Below are 21,974 nucleotides of genomic sequence, written 5' to 3'. Positions count from 1 at the left end.
ACAAATAAACCTAGAGAGAGAAAGTGAAGAATTTGGGGAAAAGATGAAAGCCGACCCTAAATTCAAAATCCAATGATGCAGAAATGTTCAAAATTGATGTAGAATTAAAGATCAAAAACCAGATCTCGAATCAGAATAAACATGCAGTGCTAATTTCATACAAAACCACTTCTAGGGCATGTTCAAGAAGAAGATTGAAATACAAATCAGAAACTTACAAATTTGAGTGCAGAATCAAGAACTGTCGACTTCCAAAGCAACTCGTGTGTCCTTCCTGGCCAAATCCTTGGAGAGAGCTTCAAAAAGTCAATTTCGCCCTTTTCCAGACCTCTATTTAAAGATCCAACCATAGAGAATCTAGAGGGGGAAAAGACAAACATGCCCTCAAAATTTCAGCCCAATTTGACGTCTAGATCTCAAGATTTTGTCATTTTACTGGCGCTTAATCTCCATCATTGGATTAATTTATCTCTCCTCCAAGAAGCTTGGAATGGCGCTTTCTGATTGGTTCCGCAGGATTTTTCCTCATTTTTTGCCTTCTCGGATCTCGTTCTGACACGTGATTGTCCGCTTCAAACGGCCGCAATCATTGGAAAGTGATTGGCTTCTTTGAACGGCTAGAAAGAAGTCACGTTGCCTTGTGTATGTAAAAAAACAAAAAAAAACAAAAGCAGCCGCAATTTTTGACGTTTTCATCGTTGATTTCCTTGTCTGGAGAGCGCGCAGTCATTGGGTATTTGAAACCCTTTGGAATGGACAGAAACAAGCCACATCGCCCTGTTTTATTTTATTTTATAAAATGCGCAGAAAAAGACAAAATAGCCGCAATGTTTGACCCAAAGTGCATTTAATGCACGCGGTGAATCGACGCTGCATGCACTTATTCCAGTGTGGCGGTTAGCGCGTGCATTAAATGCACGCGGTAACGACCTAAAAAAAATATATAATAAACATTACACGTGTGTCGGTTAGCGCGTGCATTAAATGCACGCGGCTAACCAATTCACGTGCAAAAAAATTACGTTTGTCGGTTGCGGCGTCATAAATGAGCTAATGATTGGCGCGTTATGGCATCGCGATTTCCAATGCCATAATGAGCCAATAATGCTCATTCTCTCTCTCTCTATTCTTATTTAAATAAAATCCATCCATTTATTCGCCCGAAATTTGGGCGAATGACGTGGATGCCAATTGATAAATATATAATTATATTATCAAATGTCAAATAAATTAAATATGTATTATTTAAATCTGTAAAAATCATTTCTTGGCTATATAAAGGTCAAAAAGTTATATAAAAATATGGAAAATTTTCAGATAAATTAGGAAAGCCCTTACCAACATTTAGCCAAGTATTTAAGGCCCTGTATAAAATTATTTCTTCACTGAAATGAGGTTATATTCCGTCTATAAAATGATAAAAAAATCAGAAATAATAGTAAAATCAAAATGTAAGTGATTTATCTTCATTTTTATATGATAACATGGAAATATAGTCATTGAAAAACATAAATATAATATAAAATTCATTATTTAATTATGTTAATTTGCAAGTTATCACAGTGGAAGCGGAAGAGAGCGAGGATGAGCAGTGGTGACGAGCATGAGCAACTAGCCAAGCATGGATGGCATGACCATGGGTTGAGGTCGATGCGTCTGGGTCGATCAACGTCAGTGTAAGAGTCAGTTAAAATGTTTTTGGATCCTTTGTTCTATAGATAGTTCAATCGGTCAAAAACTGTTGCTTGATTATCAATGGTCATCACTAAATGGGATTTGATATTACAAAAAAGAAGAAATGGGTTTTTTCCCCGCATTTACCTCGTCATATGCACTACTATAATGGATCCATCAGTCTATTCTACTCAATGGACTAGGATCCGATCAGTCCATGATGTAAATATGAATGATAGATAGTTTGATCCGATTGATTCAATATTCTTTCAAGTGGATAGTTGTAATACAAAATCATTATTTTCTTGTGATCATTAATTTGTGTGCTTGGAGTTTGGGAAATAATTATTTAAATCTCCATAATTTTTTTATATTTGAATGTGGATCTAGTATTTCATTAAAGTTGTGCGTCACATGCATTGTACGAATGATTGCATATTGTGAAATAATTTGGTAGAGTAATGGAGTCCACATCCACTACCACTCCAAAATTGATGGCTAGGGACACGCCCGCAATTGCTGCGGAGTACCTCGGAGTAGTGGTTGATGACAACGTCTTATCTCGAAGTAGAAGACACAATCAATCTAAAGTTTTTGATCGATCTGTTGAAGTTGGCCCCGACGTGTACAATGAGAAGTATAATCCGACAGCAACGTACACCAATGACCACTAGGCTACTGTAAGTGATACCTAGGAATACCACTAGGCTCTCAATGACCCGGACGAGGTGTTAGAACTGACGATGCGAGTACGGCTGTTGTCACTAGAGCATGCACCTTTAACGGGCCAACAAAGGTCATACTGATAGAAACCTATCCCACTGTGTGCTATTCCTATCTATCACTAACCTAACTCCAGTGATGGAAAATATGTTTGTATGCACTAAAAGAAATAATATAAAGCTGAAAAGGAGATTATGAGTGTACTAGTAGTGGAGGATCGCTAGAGCAATGTGCCGATGGAGGAACATCTTGGCAATCGCGTCCACAGTCGTCACCGGCCACTTTGTAGAGCCCAAGCCAACGTGAAGAACCCACACGTCCGCTATCAGGTTTGAGAAGCGGCATCGTTGTCTTGCTTCATGTCGTGTGTCTTATGTTCTTTTCTTTTTTTTTCGTCGTCTTTGGATTGTCAAGAGGCCCCTAATGCATGAGTACCGTCCTCCCCTCATATGTGTTTGTTACTTACCTGTTTTAATTTTGGCTTTTAGCGGGGAAGAAGAGTCCACATAAAACTCCTCTTTTCCCCCTAAAAGACCCTTTTAAAGGGAGTCCAATAAGCTCCCCTTCAAAGAGGGGGCCACTAGCCTTCCCCTATCTGCCACAACTTGATTATAAGTAGGGTTTGATGGTCCCGATCCGGTCCGGTTTTCTAGCATGGACCTAAGCCTTACCTGAAGTTCGGTCCGGTTCCGGTCTGGTCTTGTTCGGTCCCGTTCCGGTCCGGTAGGAGGGGTGGCAGAGGAGCATGGGGGTGGCAGAGGCGTTGTGCGCACGGAGCAGCTGCGATGAGCGCTTGGGGCAGGTGATGGGAAGGGCGACGGGGAGGGGGATGGGTAGTGCGTGGGACAGGGTCCAGTCCGGTCCAGTGTTTTGGCATGGACCTAAATCTTACCTGAAGTTCGGTCCCAGTTCGGTCCGGTTAGACCGGTCCCCGGTCCAAAATGTCAAAGCCTAATTATAAGTAGTTGGAGAAGGGTGGACGTGCAGGGAGGCACGTTGTTTTGAAAACATCCAGATTTGAAGTTGTTTTTTTTTAAGTTATACTAGTGGGACCCACTTGCAATGCTCGCTTGGGGTGGAGAGAGAAGAGATAGAAAGCAGGGCTGTGCTCATTCTTGGAGATAAAAAATCCCATCTTTAGCAACGGATCTAAAGCTCGTAGACAGATGACAGAGAAAAAAAAAAATGAATGCTCTTTTGTTTGGATTACATGCCCGGGTAGCATAGACGACGGGTGGCTGACCATTCCTTCTTTGCATCGAAGCTTCTCGCCTCCGCCAGCAATGAAATTCTGTAATTCAGCTATGGTAAGAAACGTAATTCAAAATAAAGTAGAGTATAATATTACGTTCTGTATCTTGTCTTGTTAGTGTTTTGATTTAGCAAATATTTCTCACTCGTAGTCGAGGGGTTTCCTTGGCTGCAGGTGGAGGAAGGTAGGTCGAGAGAGGATCTTGGTACTTAAATACCAAGATGCATGTATATTGTACTTTGTTTCTGGCAAGAAGAAGAAGATTTCTTAGAAGAAGCAAAATAGGAAAGATTGTGTTTTTTTTTGTTTTTGCTGAGAAGAGAAGAAAGTCTCCGATCATTTTTTTTCCGTTTCGAGTAAGCTATCGACGATCGATCGAGCAAACAAAAAGGGGCTTCTGATATTGGCATTGCTTTATCTTCGGTTGTGTCGAGGTGCCACCGACTTCCTCCCAACCACCTTCCTTGACTGCCCTAATCCGTATGCTGAATGTCCATCTGCTGAAGACGTTGTTCCTGTGAAACTTCCCATAGTGACGCCAATCTTCCTCCCGCTGGACGCGTCGCCACATGAATATTCCGGCAAATGAATTTGTGTTGACTCTTCCTGCCACTATTTCCAGTATCGACTGCCGTCGACTTCCACCCACCCCTTTTGCTACCAACCAACGGCCGCGATTGTTCCTTTCAATTCCACCGAATACCATTTTCGCCACAGGAGTCTTCGAGCATCCCAGGTCGTCATCTTCCCCCAAATTCTTTGAGGGAATTACGATTTATTTTCCCAGCGACGAGTTATTCCACGACCAGTGGATACGTTCTAATTCCCTTGGAATTAATTGTGGGTCACCAGCCTCCTCTCCAAGTAAACTTATAAGTCGTTTATTCGACTGCTAGGGACGAGGAATTCCTTTTTTTGGTTGTGGACGTTCGATCGATGCTTCGGGGGACCCTAGTGCTCGACACTGCGCGAGAACTGCTTGTGGACATTCGATCGATCTTCTACAAAGTCGACCTACTCTCGTCGACAATAACGGGTTACTATCGGAATTTCTTAGGACGTAATCCACCGAATACTACCGGTTCAATTCAGTCCCCAATGAAAGCAGTTATCGCTTCGCTCACTCTTAGCTCGAAGACCATCCACTGGACTTTACTTATCTCTATGATAATCGCCCTGGCCTCAAATCGATCCAGCACATCCAGATTGATCCTTGAGGTGGCACTTCTGTTTGTCTCTTTATTTAGTAGTATCATTAAGTCTATCAGTGCTGGTTTACGACTGCTCGTGTGCGTTGAGTGGCCTTATACACGTTTAGGAATAACCATCATTTTGGGATAGAATCTTATCTTTTTCGGTGCTAGATTTGTGTCGTACTCTGTGACAATGTGGACGCTTAGGGACATTGAACGTCCCCCACACCGTTGGCTTCAATTTGAGCACTTGGGTCATCGGGAGTCTGGTTGTTACTTGACCACTTTTTGTGTCGTCATCTGGGTTACAACTCGGATCACTTGGTCGTTTGACAGAACTGTTTTTAAAATTTCTGAATCAAACATATCATTCCAGTGTCATAATTTGACATTTAGTGATTGTTCCATTGTGATGTAATATGATCAACAAACACGTTAAGTCATTTTACATCATGTGCGACTTGAGAACTGTGGAAGGTGAGCAGCAGGCAGGCACGATGGTGGCGCAAGTAGGCACACTGGCGGTGGTGGCGCCAAGTGCAACAATGGGCTCGGCAATCAGCATAGCAGCAAGCACATCAATAGGTGTAGTGGTGGCAGGTCACGGCGCCATGGCGGCGACAAGGAGCGATGGTGCAACAGCGTGGCGGCGGAAAGGTGCGGCGGCAATGGGCGTCACTACAGGGGCAACGTCAGGGCAATGTAACGAGCGCAATGGTGGCAGTGTAGTGAGGTCAGATGTGGCTGACGAGGGCAAGGGCGCATCAAACGGGCGCATGAGCTACAGATCGGCTAGCGAATGGGCGGCTACGGCACCGCCAAGCAGTTGCCCCTACGTTCGTGGCTAGCGGTTGCGGCTGTGGATGCGACCGAGGCTAGCAGTTGTGGCTGATGTCATGGCTGGATTTGCGCTTGTGACTAGCAGGCAGTAGTCTCCTGCTATGGCTTGCAGTTGGGGGGCTTTGAGTGCAACTTGGGGTTGTGGCAGCCTGGCAGGTATGGTTGCAGTTGCAGCTACGGCTGGTGCTGGCGATCAGGCGGCCTATGCCTGCGGCTTGCAACTAAGTGAGCCGGGGCTACGGCTACAGCTGGCAACTAGGCAAGGGTGGCAATGGCGGCGACATAGCAATGGTGGCACCGCCACCAACTGAGGGTTTTTTCTTCCCAATGTATGTGGCATTTTCTCAAAAATCAGGAAAACCTAAAAAACAAATTAAACAACTAATTTAATGGGAAAAATCCATCAAAGGTTACATTTTTTCAGTCTTCTTCTTCCTTTTGTGATGGGTTTTTGGGTTTGGTGCCTTGGTTTGTCCATGGAAAACATGTATCCATGGATATGAAAGCGCGTCGATTGATTCACAATCTATCTTTAAAATGAAACATTGAATGTACCTTTTGTGGAACTCGTTCCACCCTTGACTTTGCCGCTCTGACAACATTTTGAAGCCGTTCATGCGTCCGACCTCTAGAAGTATCCACACAATCACTCGGCGCATTGATCTCCACGTCTTCTTCTTCGATTCTTCTTGAAAGTCTAGAAGATCTCCTCACCATGAAGACACTCTCCCTTTGAGAGTGGAGAAGAGAATGGAGAAAAGGAGGGGCTCTCAACTCAGGCTTGCATGGGTGCTTAATATGAGACCCCTTTTCCCTCTTTATATTTCACTTAAGGTTTTTCTCAAAAACCCTACAAAGTAAAATATATCCACCAATTATGACCTTGTGCGTGTGACCCTCTAGGCCCATGTATGATTCAGGTTAATAACTTTAGTGGCCCAATAACATTTATCGGCCAACCTTATTAATTAATTATATTAGCATATAGATTAATTTAATAAAGATCGATTTAACCCAATCGATAGGATAAGTTTCCATCTTGTGGGGTGCCAAGCTACATCTTGCGCTCTAGAAGAGACCGAGTAGTCTCAAACTCTCGCATTGAACCTTTAGTGTCATCGGTTACCGTGTATGTATAATCCATTATCTGCGCACGACTCTCAAATGACTTGGGATTTGTTTTATCGTCAAACCCTATTCAGTCATTCGATTAGTTCTAATGCATACCAGGGATCATTGGAGAACGTGTTCTCTAATATCCTCATTGCCCCAGCCAAGAATTTTTCTGCATCATCTTTCTTGAGTCAATCTCCTCTCATACCAAGCACGCATGATCCCGTCTTGACCACTCAATCATCTCCGTAAGCTTCTTACTAACCAATCTATAACTTATTCGAATCCCATAATCAGAGGCTCGTAAGTCATATTCAAAACGTAGTCGTCCACTTATAAGATGTCCTTGGTGTCTCAGGTTAGTGGATCACTTATACAACCGTGACTTGAATCAACCTGATTAACGTTTAGGTATAACACCATTCTGGGATTCGTGCGGGTCAACTCAGTAAACTATTTCTCCAAAGAGCATCAACTATCTGTCCTTAGTGTCCCGACACTAATAGCCACAGGATCAGCTATACTTATCATATAAGTAGGATCAACTAGTGTTATTCTATCGGGATAATTCAATGTTCGTCTCGACTATCCATCGAATAGGAATATTTAGAATGCATGTTTAAAGACTAGTGATCACTATGTAATGATTTCATCATAATTCACAAAGTCATTGCACGTATTCATGGACCTCATTTAAACATCGCATGGAATAATAATGAATGTAAATATTTTATTTAATGAACTTAAATAAACATGGTAGTGTGATTGGCTTGACGTCCACATAATACCCCCCTTATTATAGGGAAAATAAGGGGGTCCTAGGGGCCCCTTATAGGAGAGAGGCCCACAAACATGCCACACACGACCTCACACATGTTGGACCATACAGGGAACAAACACGTGCAAACAGACACACACGACACGTACGTGCTCACACATACAAGGCCTATAGAATAACAAAGTTAAGTGAATAAGAAAGTCAAACCTTTTGGGCCTGTTGACTAGGCTGAGTGCTTTGAAGGCCAGATTCTGAACTCCCTTGCTCTACAAACTGGTCTAGACAAGATCTTCAAAACTGTATGGTCCCCCATTAGTATTCATATGATGCAAGTGGAAAATCAATGTGAAGCACACTCAAGTTTTCCATGACACCGACGACCAATAATCGACGGTAAGGAGAACCTCCAAATGCCACTAGGCTCCCAATGACCCAATTTTCTAGTTAAAGACAAACAGTGCAAGCACGGCTACTACCACTAGTGTGTGCACCCTCAAAGAATCCAACCAGGAACGTATAGAGAGAGACACTAACTCTTAGTGCAATATACCCGTATAACCCTATCCTAACCCTAGTGATGGAGATGAGTTCAGGAGGAACTAAGAAAGAAAAGAATGCTTAAATAGGGAGAGATGTGAGCGTACCATAATATAAGTAGCCTAGTCACTTGTGATGGTGACGACCAAAACTGGCATGCGATTCATTAGTGACTTAAATGGCGAACAGACTGTTGGTGATGGAGAGTGCTGACAGTGCCAAGGACTACGCATGAGCGCTGATACAGATAGAGGTGCAAGTGGTGTTACTATGGATGTAGGCAAGAGTGCTAGGGATACGTGTAGCATGGTTGATAAAGTGCAACTCGGAGGTAGCAACACTACAAGTAGCGGCAAGGCCTGGTGGTAGCGTGGCATGGTGCGTACGATGGCGGCATGGTGCAACAGCGGCGAGGCTCAAGAGATATGGCAACTAGGCATCAATGGCAACAGCACCATATGTAGTGGAGCGGTGTCACAAGGCCCGGGGTGCAGCGGTGCATAGGGAGCGCAACATCGCATGTCATGGTGGCGTGGCATCATAGGCGGGCATTGGGGTCGGCACAAGCAGGTAGCACTATAAGGCGACACATATGGGTGCTATGCGAGGTGGCTTGGGCGCAGTCAGTGTAAAGGGGGGAGGCTCAGGCGCACGACTGGCATGTGGCACTCAGAAATGGGGAGCGCGCGATTGGCGGGCACAGTAGTAAGTGAGGGCGGGTAACGCTGCACGACAACGTGGGCGGGCAACGCACAGGGCGGATCGGGTGTGAGCAGCGTGCGTGGTAGCTTGTGCATGGGCGGATGGCGGGAGAGCGGCATGTAGCGTGCAGGGTGGCTCGGACATGCGACGGACCCAAGGGAAGCACCACGCATTGGTAGTGGTGATAGCTGAAGGTGGCTTCAGCAGTGGTGGCGATGAAGGCAGCGACAGATTACTGTTTCTCAAGGAATGCCCAAATTTGTAGTACCATTTTCGTAAGTAAGACAAAATAAGAATAATAATAATAAGAAACACTTATCCCCCTCCCCACCCCTTTTACATTAAGGCACTAATCGACCCCTAGAAAGCCCACACTCTGAGTCCACCTTCCCAAGTCCAAATACAAGGCATGGGCCCAAACAAGTAAGCATGTAATATGAGAAGACATGCTAAAAATATGACCTATGATAATGTCAATGTCCAGGACCCGTTGACTAGGGCAAATACTTGAAGGCCAGGTCTTTCACCTTTAGGGCGGCTTTTTGAGACCGAGACTTAGGTGCTAGATGGGCCCCATCAATGGTAACACAGGATCTAAGGAATGTTTTTATATTTTTTGGTTGTCCCATCTACAAGTACGGAAACAGATATTAGATGCAGAAAAGGTAAAATTTAAATTTAAGAAGTTAAAATTTGAAATGCAAAAGTTTTGAACAAGTATTAATCACACTAATCATTTCCAGGTGTATTTCTAGTTGATTAATGTAAATATGTCAATCATACTCATGATGTTAAATGTTTCTTATCCCGTGATTTTAAGGGTGGGTGGGATTTATTTGGAAATGATGCTCATGTTCTTGAATAAAAAATGTATGTAAAACCAAGACTATAAACCTTTAAATGTAGAATAATAGGTGTAAATCATGAATATCTTATCATAATCTTCTATACTGATCATTTTAGAAAGATAATAAATATCTTAACGTGTATAAAGATTATAATGTTCTCTTTGGCTCAATGTATGATTTGAAAGCAAGTGTTTCAACCAATATTTCAGAAGTTTTAGTGAAGAAGCTCACACTACATAATGTAAGCGAAATACAAATATTAATTTCAAGCGATAGTTACAAAAGAAATACTTCACGGTTAGAGGCCAGACTTCGTTAATTGGTGATATACCCTTAATGATTCATGTGTGCCTGGTACATTTGAAAAAGGGTATCAGCATGAAGGAAATTGACCAAAGAGAATCAACTTAAGCTAGCTTAGGAACTACTTCAAGAATATGCAGTAGTAAAATGAAGCTAAATCTAGTTAGCAAAAGTCATCATTATTTAATGCACTTTATGATTTGTTTCTTGGGAAAAATTGAGGTAGGGTAATGGATATTTATGTTTTCTAAATTGGTCTTTAGATAAGTGTGCACAAAAGGGTGATATTTAATTGGTAAAATTCCCAATTTACTGTAAAAGAGGGGATGTATTTATGGCATATAATCAACAATTATGGATAAGAAGTGGACAAATTCAAACTAGAGGTCTAGTGTTAGAAACATATTATATGTGAGGTATCCTAATTCATGCTTGCAATTTAACATTTTTTAACAGTATATGAGATCAATATAATTAAATTAACATACACATCTCATGATGTATGATAAATAAATTCCATTTGATGCATTTGTTCATAGATTATGTAATTTTTTTATTTTTAATCAAATTGGCATGAATATGACATAATAATTAAATTAATGATAAATTAAAAATATATTAAATAATAAAAAGAATAAGTATTACAAATATAAAGATTGTCACCTAGGAGCCGCAAGGGGTTAGCGTGGGCCATAGCCGCAGCATGAGCACTAAGGGCCCGAAGGACTATAATTGCACGGGCAGCCGCAGCAACAGTCCCCCCACAGAAGCACCTCAGGTATGTGCATCATCATGGTCCATGGGCAGGCACGCACATGCAAGGTAAGTATCTTTCTGTTTTATTTTATTTCAAAAGTTATATTGTTTTCTTAATTATATAATGAAGATAGATTTAAAATCTTCTCATATGCAATTGCAATAACTGGAAGTTTGAGAGAAAATTACGGGCTCCGCCAAGGTGACGACAAGTCTTTACCAGGGCCGCGGGCTGCCACATGCAAGAATTACACGAAAAAAAAAACAACTTACGGGCTTTGCATGGACCCGGCCAAAGCTCATGTCCGCCTGGGCTTTTTTTAAAGTGGTATTATAATCTTGGCTGTTGATCTTCTGTAAGAAAATCAAATGTTCCAGATCAATTTCTATTTTCTTTCAATGACTATCTTTTCCTTACAGGGGACAAGTCAGTGACGAGGGTCAACTTGGAACAATAAAATAAGAACTAGTGGCGATTCACACTGATGTGGCTGTGCTAACAGGGAGAGGACCATAAAAAACTTTTGCCACCAAATCACCATTAGAAAAGGAGGATTGACCCCATATTGGCCAGGAAAAATTTTAATACAGTCTCATCATTGAAAACTCATTTTTTTTGGCCCCAAAACACTAGATTCCAATCTTTAATTTGAGATTCAAAATGGGGGAGATCCTCTCTTTCTTTACATTTTCTCTTGGTTATCTCGGTCAATGGGTGTGCTAGGTTCGTGAACTGAAGAGAGACCAGTGAGATAATAGTAGAATAAGAGAGAAATCGAGAAGGAAGACTGAACTTACCTAGAGGATAATTCGGCCATGAACAGAGACAAAAGCTGTCGGTGACTCCAAAAGAAGTCGAATAGTTATTGTAAGTCAATGTCTATCCAATCGTGATAAATTTCTAAACAAAACTAAGGAGTTTTATCATATAGCTGGGACACTAACATCTTGTTTCAGTAAAATTTTCTCTTTTTGCGAATTTATTAAACACATGATCTGCATTCTTTTTACAAACAAACTCAAAAATGGTTTTCTTCATATTTTTAAACCAATTAAAAATATCCTAACATATCTAACAGTTATATTATACTACACATCTTATTCTATTGATCTGTAGTCCTAAAAACACTAAACATATTTGTGTTCTGAATCGAAAAGTGGAATAGAATTTCCCTCTTTCTGGAAGGTAATTTATAAAACACTAGATATGAATACATTTTTCAAACATTTACTCTAAATTTTCTACCATCAATTGACTTCTAAAAATTCTATAAAAAATAGCCAAATATGTCAATATACATTTTCTTTAAATATACAAATTTTTAGGTTTAAATAGAATTGATAATGTGAATTTTAATTATATTAATTCATATTAATTCCCTTCCTTTCTCTCTAGGTCATTTCCACAAACACCTAGTCGTGTTTGTTATATTTTGCAATTTCTACCTTGATTGTAATCGTTTCTTGCTTATCCTCACCCCCTAAATTCCTTTAGATATTCTACTAAAATCATTAGAGAATTCATCCATATTTCTCTATTTGGAAGTTTAAAACATCAATAATAAAACTTCTAATTACGATTATTACTCTAGACTCCTTTATCTCTACCTACTAACTCTCTAGTTTTTTCTATCTCTAATATTGAAACCCTGAGGAAATGGCTTTAGTATCTGTACATGTCTTGGAGTGAGATTACTAATTAATATATGCCATTTCATGTAAATGAAAGTAATATTATGACATTAACACACCATTTTTTCTTTGTCAATGTGTACGAGCCAATTTCACATTCCACATCTCTTTCAATACTCATTGATGTAATATATTTATTTTTTGTGTAGATGTGATGCGTAAAATTGACATCCATCAATTTATGTAATGACTGCATGAATTAAGATTAAATCATAATATGGTGCTAGTTGTTCTTTAAAATTTTGTTGAAAATATTTCTCTTCAAATGATGCTTGAGATGAATATCAAAATATTCAGATAGAATAGCACTACCTAATACCATTCTTAGGACGAGTAGGGGTTGATCTCCCAACAATTACTATGGAGACATTCAGGACAGATAGTGCATGGTCTTTGGGAAAAGAGTTCAACAAATTCATATGTATGAATCCCAGATTCTCTTTGGCCCTAAGACCTGTAATACGAAACACACATTCTAGATTCCCCCTTATGTTTTCAGTATGACCAATGATTCTCCAACCATTCAATTGCAAAATGTCATTGCGCAGATGCAGCAATAAGGCCAAAAAGGTGATTGTGTTGTCAAGATGAAATGATACATCCTTTGTATAATAACATATTGACTCATTGAATCATATCCATATAACGTACTGACCAAGGTAGTCAAAATATTCCAGAATCTGTTTAGTTGTGATTTCCACATCTGACATTACTAATTAGAACGTCCATTTGGACTTTGATGAGTAGTGAAATCCTTAATTATTATTAATGTTATTGGACCAAAGGCTCATACAAAAATGATTCTAGGATTTGATATACAAAACTTTGGTAACTTCTGTAAAATATTCCCAAACACCTGCATTTCACAAAATTTTCCTAAAAACAGTCATGAAAATTTAGTTGAGAGAAGAAAGGGGAGGCCCAGGCAATTAACATCAATGCAATCTTTTTGAGGGACCTTCCCTTTATTCTTTTGGTCTGAGACCATATGCAACGAAAAAAGATCTTGGAGCTTAGTTTGATGAGAGAAGATGACAATGAATTTTATCTGGATATCACAGAGACATTTAATGGTCCCAAATGATTTGTGACAAAATTTATACTTCAGGAGTATCAAAAATGTCGTAATCAATTCTAATTCCCATGCACTAAATTTCTACTGTACCCATCAAAGCTGTAAATATGAGCACTGAGAAATTATCATTCTACTTATGAATAACATAACTTAAATAAATGCTTCCTTCGGGCCTACAACTCTTATAGATGGGTTTATTAGATATTTTGCTAAGTTGTTTGAAATGTTGACAATGGAACTTACTACAGTATCTGAATTTTCGGATTTATGATAGTATGACATTGTCAAAAGTAGAATCTAAATTTCAATTTTCTATAAGAGGAAAAGAGTCATTCTGTAGGGAACCTGAAATAAAAAAATACAATTTCTGCAAATATGGAATTACCATATATGAGTTGACGAGGGAAAATTCTCAATTTTTGGGATTTTCTTGACTTTATGTCTTAGTATTGTACATTATTGGCCCTCATTTTATATAATAATGAAAACAATAAGTATTACTTCCATATTTTATATCTTTTCTGTGGAGTAAAGGTAAAATAAAACCAAAAATAAATTATTAATAATATTTCTAATGACTTTTATCCAACCTGTATATCCCAAAATAATATAAATGAGTATAATTTATTTTTTTGTATTATTTTATTCTCCAAAAGTTAAAAATCTAGATATTTCTTATAATGAACAGCTGGTGTTACTAGAAACAGGTGATTGATTTAAGAATGGTGATGGCGCAACACAGCCTGAGCCCCCAGGAATGTCTTCGGAGATGTCGCCATTGTCATCGACATCACCGCCGGCTCGCGTTCGGCCTGCCCGGCAAGCCAAAGCAACCGCGCGAATCCCCAGATTCAAATATCCTGGGTAAAGGGCACATCACATTCGTCTTTCATTATTATTCAATCCGAGTCACCATCGTGTTTACTTGCATTTTTGTTGCTCCTCCATATCATTCCCCTTTTCTCATCTTTTAACTCTTTCCCCTTTTCATTTCCATGTTGTAGTGAGGGAAGTCCAATCTATAAGGATTTTCCCCTCCACTCCCCTACTGATGGGCCTTGACCCTCTTTTCTGCTTTCCTTTTGGCTTGTTAGGGGCCCATCCACCTCTCCCTCCCCCCCCCCCCCACCCCCCCCGTCTATAAAAGGGAAGGATGGGTGCCCTAAAGAACCACCTTTTGACTCTTTCCTTTTTTAAAGTGTTATCCTTGGAAGTTGAAAGGTCACCCTCTAGAGAAGAAGAAGATGCTGGAGGAAGAAGGTGGGAGGGGATCAGATCCAGTGAGGAAGATGACGATGCCATCCCAGCATTCGCCCTCACGCGCCCCCACCTTGTCCATCGAACATCCTCCCCGTGAAACCGCTGGTGGAACGCCGGGCTCCGCTATTGCCGATGCCACGCGTGCAGCTGCGCCGCTCACCGATCAACAGAACTGCCAACTGTTGATCCTGATTCATTGATGAGTCTCCCCTTAGCCGAGTGCAGAGGTCTTCCCTCTCCCGCAAGGGGGTTCCACTGTTGTATTCGAGGGTGGCCGCTGACCAGCCCTCCTTGACCGATTGACGGGGCGCATGCCACACCCCCGCGATTGGAATCATCCTATCTAGAGGGCGAGGTCTCCTGTTTGGCACCCATCAGAGCGTCCATTTGAGGGTGGCGCCGTCTGCTTCACCGACTGCTGCACCCTCCTCCGTCGCTCCCAAGTATCCGCTCCAGCGCACCACTGTCACACCTCACCGGACTCCCCCTTTTCCTGTTCCTCTCGACACCGGCATCGACCCCGCGCACCCGGACGCACGAAGCATCAAGAATTGATTCACAGACACCTACGAGGCACGTCTTCCTCCTGCTCACCCGTCTCTTATTTCCTAAAATGCATTTTTGTTTTGCCTCTACTGCGTTCGGGTTAGGCGTAGGTGAGAGAGATAGGTTGAGCGATGATTACGAGAAGCACGAGCATCTTTCCCTTGGTACGAGTCGGGCTTGCCTATCACGTGTGAGCGAAACCCGGCGGAGTTGATCCATTTGGCGTGGTGATCGTCCTCGTCCCTTCGGACGAGGTTCAAGAGGTCTAACCCCTCCACCACCGGGCGACTCTGTCGGCCCTGCGAGTCGGTATTCACTGTTAGTCGGCACTTGCACGTACCATAACTTGTCGCATCTTGCATCTCATCATAACTCATTACCATTAGGATTCCCTGTCGGACGATGCCACTGTCGTAGTCCGATACCACTATCATTTATCGGCACTGAACCATCAAATTTGGTGTCAATCAAACGGCATCCCGACGATGTCCGGCATCAAATGGGCCCTGAGTAATTGGCGGCGGGTTAGGAAAATCCACACAAGTCATGTTAATTATCAAGTAATGATGGTGTGCATGAAAACTATTTTCCTGCTCCAAAAGATAATTGAGCAGATAATCATTCATAATTGATCTATAGAATGACCGATAATCTGATTAGATGGTGGGAAAGGTGATCTATCATTGGCTTGTTACTTGGGAGAGTCTCTTCAAGCAGTTTGTGTCATTGTTTTCAAATATTTTTGAAGATCTAGTTTTTCTTCTCACCAACATTATCTTCTAGTTGAGTCAGATGAATATTAAAAGAATATAGGAGACAACTAGTTTGGTGGTATGGCCACCTAATATTTCTGGCTTTCTCCCTTACCCTAAGATTTAAACTTATTTGGATAAGTTTTAATTCAACATTTATAACTTAAAGCAGGTCCACCACCATCTGTTAATCTTATCTGTGTGGCCTTGTAAGCCAATGTATCATTCTATCTTTTAACCCAAATGGGATCATTACTTTTATTTATCAATATTGTGACTTAACTATATTGACATATATACTAATTAATCAAGGAATGACTTAACTAAATCCGTTGGTAAAATTTCGAGTGTGGGGTAGCTAGATACACCTTATGATCTACAAGATATACAGTACTAATTAAACTCTCTGATGAAGCATTTGTCATCATCGGTTAGTATGTAGATCCTTAATCCAAGTGAGACTCCCAAATGAATTATGGTGTGGTTGTTTCTCAAATGCTAATTCATGGCAGTAGTGATGCATAAAAGGGATTATTCAGGAACACCGTCTCAAATATCCTCATCACCCTGGACAAGGACTAATTGAATTTGTTTCCCCAAGTCAACCTCCTTTTATACGAAGGACAAACAATCTCATATTGACATCTCAATATGTCGGGCAAACAATCTCATACTCCCTTCCTGTAATTCCTTGTATATCAAAGCTAAAACATGTATAAATTCCATGATTAAAAACTTATAGTTCTTAGTCAAAACGTGGCCATCCTTTCAAAAGATGTCGAGGATGTCTCGGGTTGACAGAACATTTATGTATTTTATGAATCAAGCTAATTTATGGTTTCATATACAACATTTAAGTAATTTCTGCATACCACTTGCCACTACTATCTCCACCAAATGGCCATGGAATCAGCAATACTTATCGTATAGGAAGGATCAAATGTTGGACCCAAATTATCTTTGATGTCCATCTTAAAGAGAAATATTGATAATATGTATTTCAATACTTGTGATCATAGTATTATGATTTCATAATAATTCACAAAATCATTGCACCTATACACTGACTTCAATATAAACATCAAACGTTAAAAATAATGAACAATATATGTATCCAATGAACTTGAACATAATATGGATGTGTGATTGGCTTGACGTTCACATAATACTGTTGAAGCACCGATTACCCTCAGGGAGCCCAAACCTAGAAAAATAGTTGCTAGCTCTAGATAACAGAATGTGAGTATATGCAACCAAAAATATACAGTTTTTGAAAGGATTTGAATTGAAAAAAGGGATAAAAAGATGTAAAGGTAAATGGATTTTTATGAAACTATAGTTGTAGGAAAAAGAGGTCCAATGTGAGATTTAGAGAGATAAATTTTCAATTTTAGAGAGAAAGTGTAATAAAATCTGGCAGATAAAGCACAAACAAATGTAAAATGAAGGAAATGATATTGAAGAATGAATGCCGAGGATACTGAATTTAAGATATAGGCTCCCAAAGTGTTGATGCCCTTGTCATGATCCCTATTGTTGCTTCCTAAACTCAACACTTTATATTTGTTTGGAGTTTTTAGTTAAATTAATGAATACTTCAAAACACTTCACGTATGATAAATAACAAGGATCCTAGAGACCCTTGTCCAACTGGATAAATACTACTAGAGAAAATCCATAATGAGCTAAATAGAGAGAAACATAAGATTGAGATATGGGGCATGATATACAATAACTATTTATTATTTTCCTTTTTCCCTACAGGTCACTCCTTGTTGTTTCTAATTGGTTTAAATTATAATTTATTGTTCTTATTCATTTAAATTTTTTTTCCCTAATGTGAAAAGAAATTATAGGAAAATTATGGAGGGATCTAGGACATGGCCCATACCACTCTAGCTTCTTCAAGATCTAGAACTGGATTAGCTCCAAGTTGGCCCAATACTCCAAGGAAGCATGTATAAATATGATATCAAAACTTCCTGCTTATTTTTATATTAGCCAAAACATGGTGCCAGGTATGACCAGCCCATGTTCATGTAATTATCATTCCATAATAGCTCACTGAGTAGGCATGTGCCATAGGCATTGGTGAGTGTAGGAGTGAAGACATTATCATTGCCATCCCGGAATGATGTCAAAGAAGTGAACCAATGTTGATGGTGCCTATGCAGGTTATTGTGCCTGCCCACTACTACTGCCCCATGTTATGTGCCACTCACAAAGTCAATTTGGGATGATGATTAATCGAAGGTGAATGGTCAGCATGGTAAGGCTCTTGATGTGATGGCAGCCTCCTCCCTTTCAAGGTAGATCCTGCCAAGTGGTAAGAGAGAATGAGTGCAAAATCACGCATGACAATTGCAGAATGAGTCTGGCCTTTTTGTTCCTCTCATGTAGTTGATGGTGGATAACAGTGAGTATTGACCTACAATTGTTGATATCATTCCAAGCACTCCATAGATCCTGAGGGAGAATATCAACTAAAACTATGAGCAAGATTATAATGACACCACAATGAAGTTTATGCTCCCCAACATACATCAAGCCCTCAGACACAGCGATCAACTCTATTGCAATGTTAGATCAAAAGGCCAGAAAAGGGTGGAAAACAATAATTATATTAATAGTGTGATCATGTAAGATTCCACCTCTAGTGGTTGGACCCAAATTATCTTTGGCCGCCTTGTCCACATTGACCTTGAGAGAGTGAATTCGTGGTAGGAACACTCCAGCCCATTTATCATCATCCTATTTAATTCTTGTTATGTTCTGTAAACCTGCAACTTGATAATATTCATCAATAATAAAAATGTTTGATATTCAAGTCAAGCAGAATTTATTCAAAACTTTTGAAATATTCATAAAGTGATATTTATGTGAAACTATGGAATATTCACTTTGTGAATAACATCATAAAGTTATGATTTATCTGCTTGAAATTCATACATACTTTATAAAATTGTAGGTAGATTCATCATGTTCCAATAAAATAGTCATTTGTTGATTATAAAAGAGTTCAAACAAAACATTATTAGATGAAACATTTAAGTTCAATATTTTATTTATAACTTAAAGATAGACATGTGCAACAAATTATTTGTTACCATTTATCGAGATTCCAACTTATTATTTTTCACTCCTTCAAAAAAAGAGACATACAAATAAAATAGACTAGTACTATGAGATTTCCTATTTTTTGAGCATGTCCTATTTAATGAAATTTGTGATCATTCTCTTTATCACCCTATCTTTTCTAGGTAAAGACCAATGTTATCCAGTGTTTTAGAAGAAATTACATCTTACTAAACTAAAATTTTAGGATAATTTAGATTGTTGGTGTTTTGTGTTTAACCAATAAATGTTTCCAAACTGATATTCACATAAATAAGTTATTAAATAATGAGTGCCCATCAAATTCATAAGAAACATAAATTAAAACTTAATTCCTATTTGAATTGGGATTAATTAAGGGTTAGAGGACATAGATGAAAATATGAGATAGTGAAATAAGAAAAATCCAAGGTGAGAAGGTGGGAATGACTATTACATAGGAATAAGACAAAAAATACTATGAGTGGTATAGAGCAATAGGTGAACAGAATGAATTCAAATGAGAGAGTTATGTAGAATAAGATGTGAGAATGTGATGGAGGGAAGAAATGGTAAATAAAGATGATGGAGCGCGCCAGCTCACTCCATCGGAGATATCTTCGGAACCGCCATCATCGTCATCGATGGCCCCGCCAGTTTTGCGTCCAGCCCGACCGGCATGCCAAAACAAAAGTCCAAACATCCGGGTATAAATACCCGGGGGAAAGCACATCCTTGTGTTCGAATGTTTTGATTTTTGTTGGTCTGTGCTTGTTCTATTCGGTGTTTTATCTTATTCGCGTGTTCATCTTCGTCGAGTCCGTGTTTGTCGTGCCGTGCTCTTATCATAGTGTGTTCCATTGCTCATTTCGTATTTTTCATTCATTTCATTCGTCGTGTTGTAGTCATCTTTCTTTGTTTTGTGTTTAAAACAAAGGGGGGGTCCCTATGTATAAGACTCTTCCCCTTGGTAACGACACTTGGGCCCTTACCAATGGCTCTTGTGCCCTTACTAAGGGCCATCGTGCCCCTATATATGGGGGCATGATGGGGCCCTAACTTCTCATCCCAGGAATTATCGTTGAAGAATTTTTTTCATCCTCTTGGTCTCACGAAGGAAGAAGAATGAGAGGAAAAGGGATGAAGAAGAAGAGAAAGGAGAGGAGAAGGAGGGGGGGTGGGGAAACAGAGGTGCTCACCCTGCTGCCAACAGCTATGCCAGCCGACTTCCTTGCAGAACCCTGCAATGCTAGAGCACCGTTATCGGATGCCATTCATCCTTCTAGCATCGCCCTGCATCTATAAGGCACCGCACAGGGCCACCGTCGTCACGTACAAGACCCCTAGCGTGCCTGGTCAACCACAGCCATTGCTGGTTTGCCACAACCATCATCTGCATCGGTCATCATGGGAGCTGTTCACAACGACTATTGTGTGTATCGGGCCATCGCGACGTTACCTACCCTTCCCGCACACAGGTTGTGGGATGACGTGCAGCTAACCCCACCAAGCGGCCGCCTTGCAACGTGACCTTCTATTCGTACAGTGGCTGACTTGCTGCCCACGACGGCCAAGTTGCCGCAGTCCACCCAAGTCAACACGCACGTGCGACCCTTGCACATTGACCACACTTGGCCAAGAAGAGGTCGACCTGCCATTCGTGCACTTTATTATGCTGCTAAGCAAGTGCACCATTGTGTTGTGCGCGGGGATTGCCTGGGTGACTATGACGCCCTCTGCCTATTTTGAACTGCCATATGAGCAGACGTATCACACCTTACATGTGTGTTGCCGCCCGACACTGCTTTGCACCAGCTCTAGGGCTGCCGATAAATCGCACAACCATGTGTTTGAATTATGCCATTCGGACCGCCGTCTAGGGTCGCATAGACCCTCACGTCGTCTGTCGCTGCACTGGTCCGCGCTCTGTCTTCCTACAATCGGTTGTCCCTTGCGTCCACCATTGATTCCACCTGCGCCGATCTTTCTTAAGGTCGTGCCCGCTGGACGCGGCCAGACACTTGAGCCCTCTCGGTGCCGCATGCCTCTTCTCTTCATCCTCGACTACCTCCTGCACCACGCCCCAGCACCGCATCTCCGACGCCTGTTGAGTGACAATGTGTTCGCCTCCAGTATGCCTCCGCCGCACTTGCTGATAACTTGGGAATTATAATGTTTAATTGATGTATATTTTAGTACATTTATATGTTTTAATGGCCATATTTGCATGTTATCCTATATAAATGGAGATAATTGACTTGCACTTTGATTTTATGTTTTGCTTTTTTTTAGTATTTTTTTCATGGTATTTGACTTCTTTCCATTCAATAAATATTTTTCACAGGGCTTAAAATACTTGGCTAAAGGTTGGTAAAGGTTTTCTTAATTTTCTGGAATTTTTCCATATTTTTTTTATAATTTTCTGACCAAGATTTGGCCAAGAAATGATTTTACGAATTTAAAGAATACATATATTTTTTCTTTGGCATTTTATAAAGCATTTTATAAAGCATTTTATAATATATATATCACATGGCATCCACATCATTCACCTGAAATTCTTGGGATGGATTTTTATAATAATAATAATGAAGAGAGAGAGCGAGCATTATTGGCTCATTGTGGCATTGCAAATCGCGATGCCATAATGAGCAAATCATTAGATATCATGGAACTACATGGCGCAGAAGGCGAAGAAAAAGGTACATTTTTTATTAGTTGATTCTTTTGGTGCCATAAATGCACGTACGGAGAGTCCATCTCCACGTGCATTTATTAAAATAGAATCCTCGTATGTAGTCGATTAGCCACGTGCATTCATTGCACGCGGCTAACCA

This window comes from Wolffia australiana, chromosome 1 (genome assembly GCF_029677425.1).
Source record: "Wolffia australiana isolate 7733 chromosome 1, ASM2967742v1".
NCBI classification, from domain to species: Eukaryota; Viridiplantae; Streptophyta; class Magnoliopsida; order Alismatales; family Araceae; genus Wolffia; species Wolffia australiana.
Note: the sequence above shows the minus strand (reverse complement) of the source record.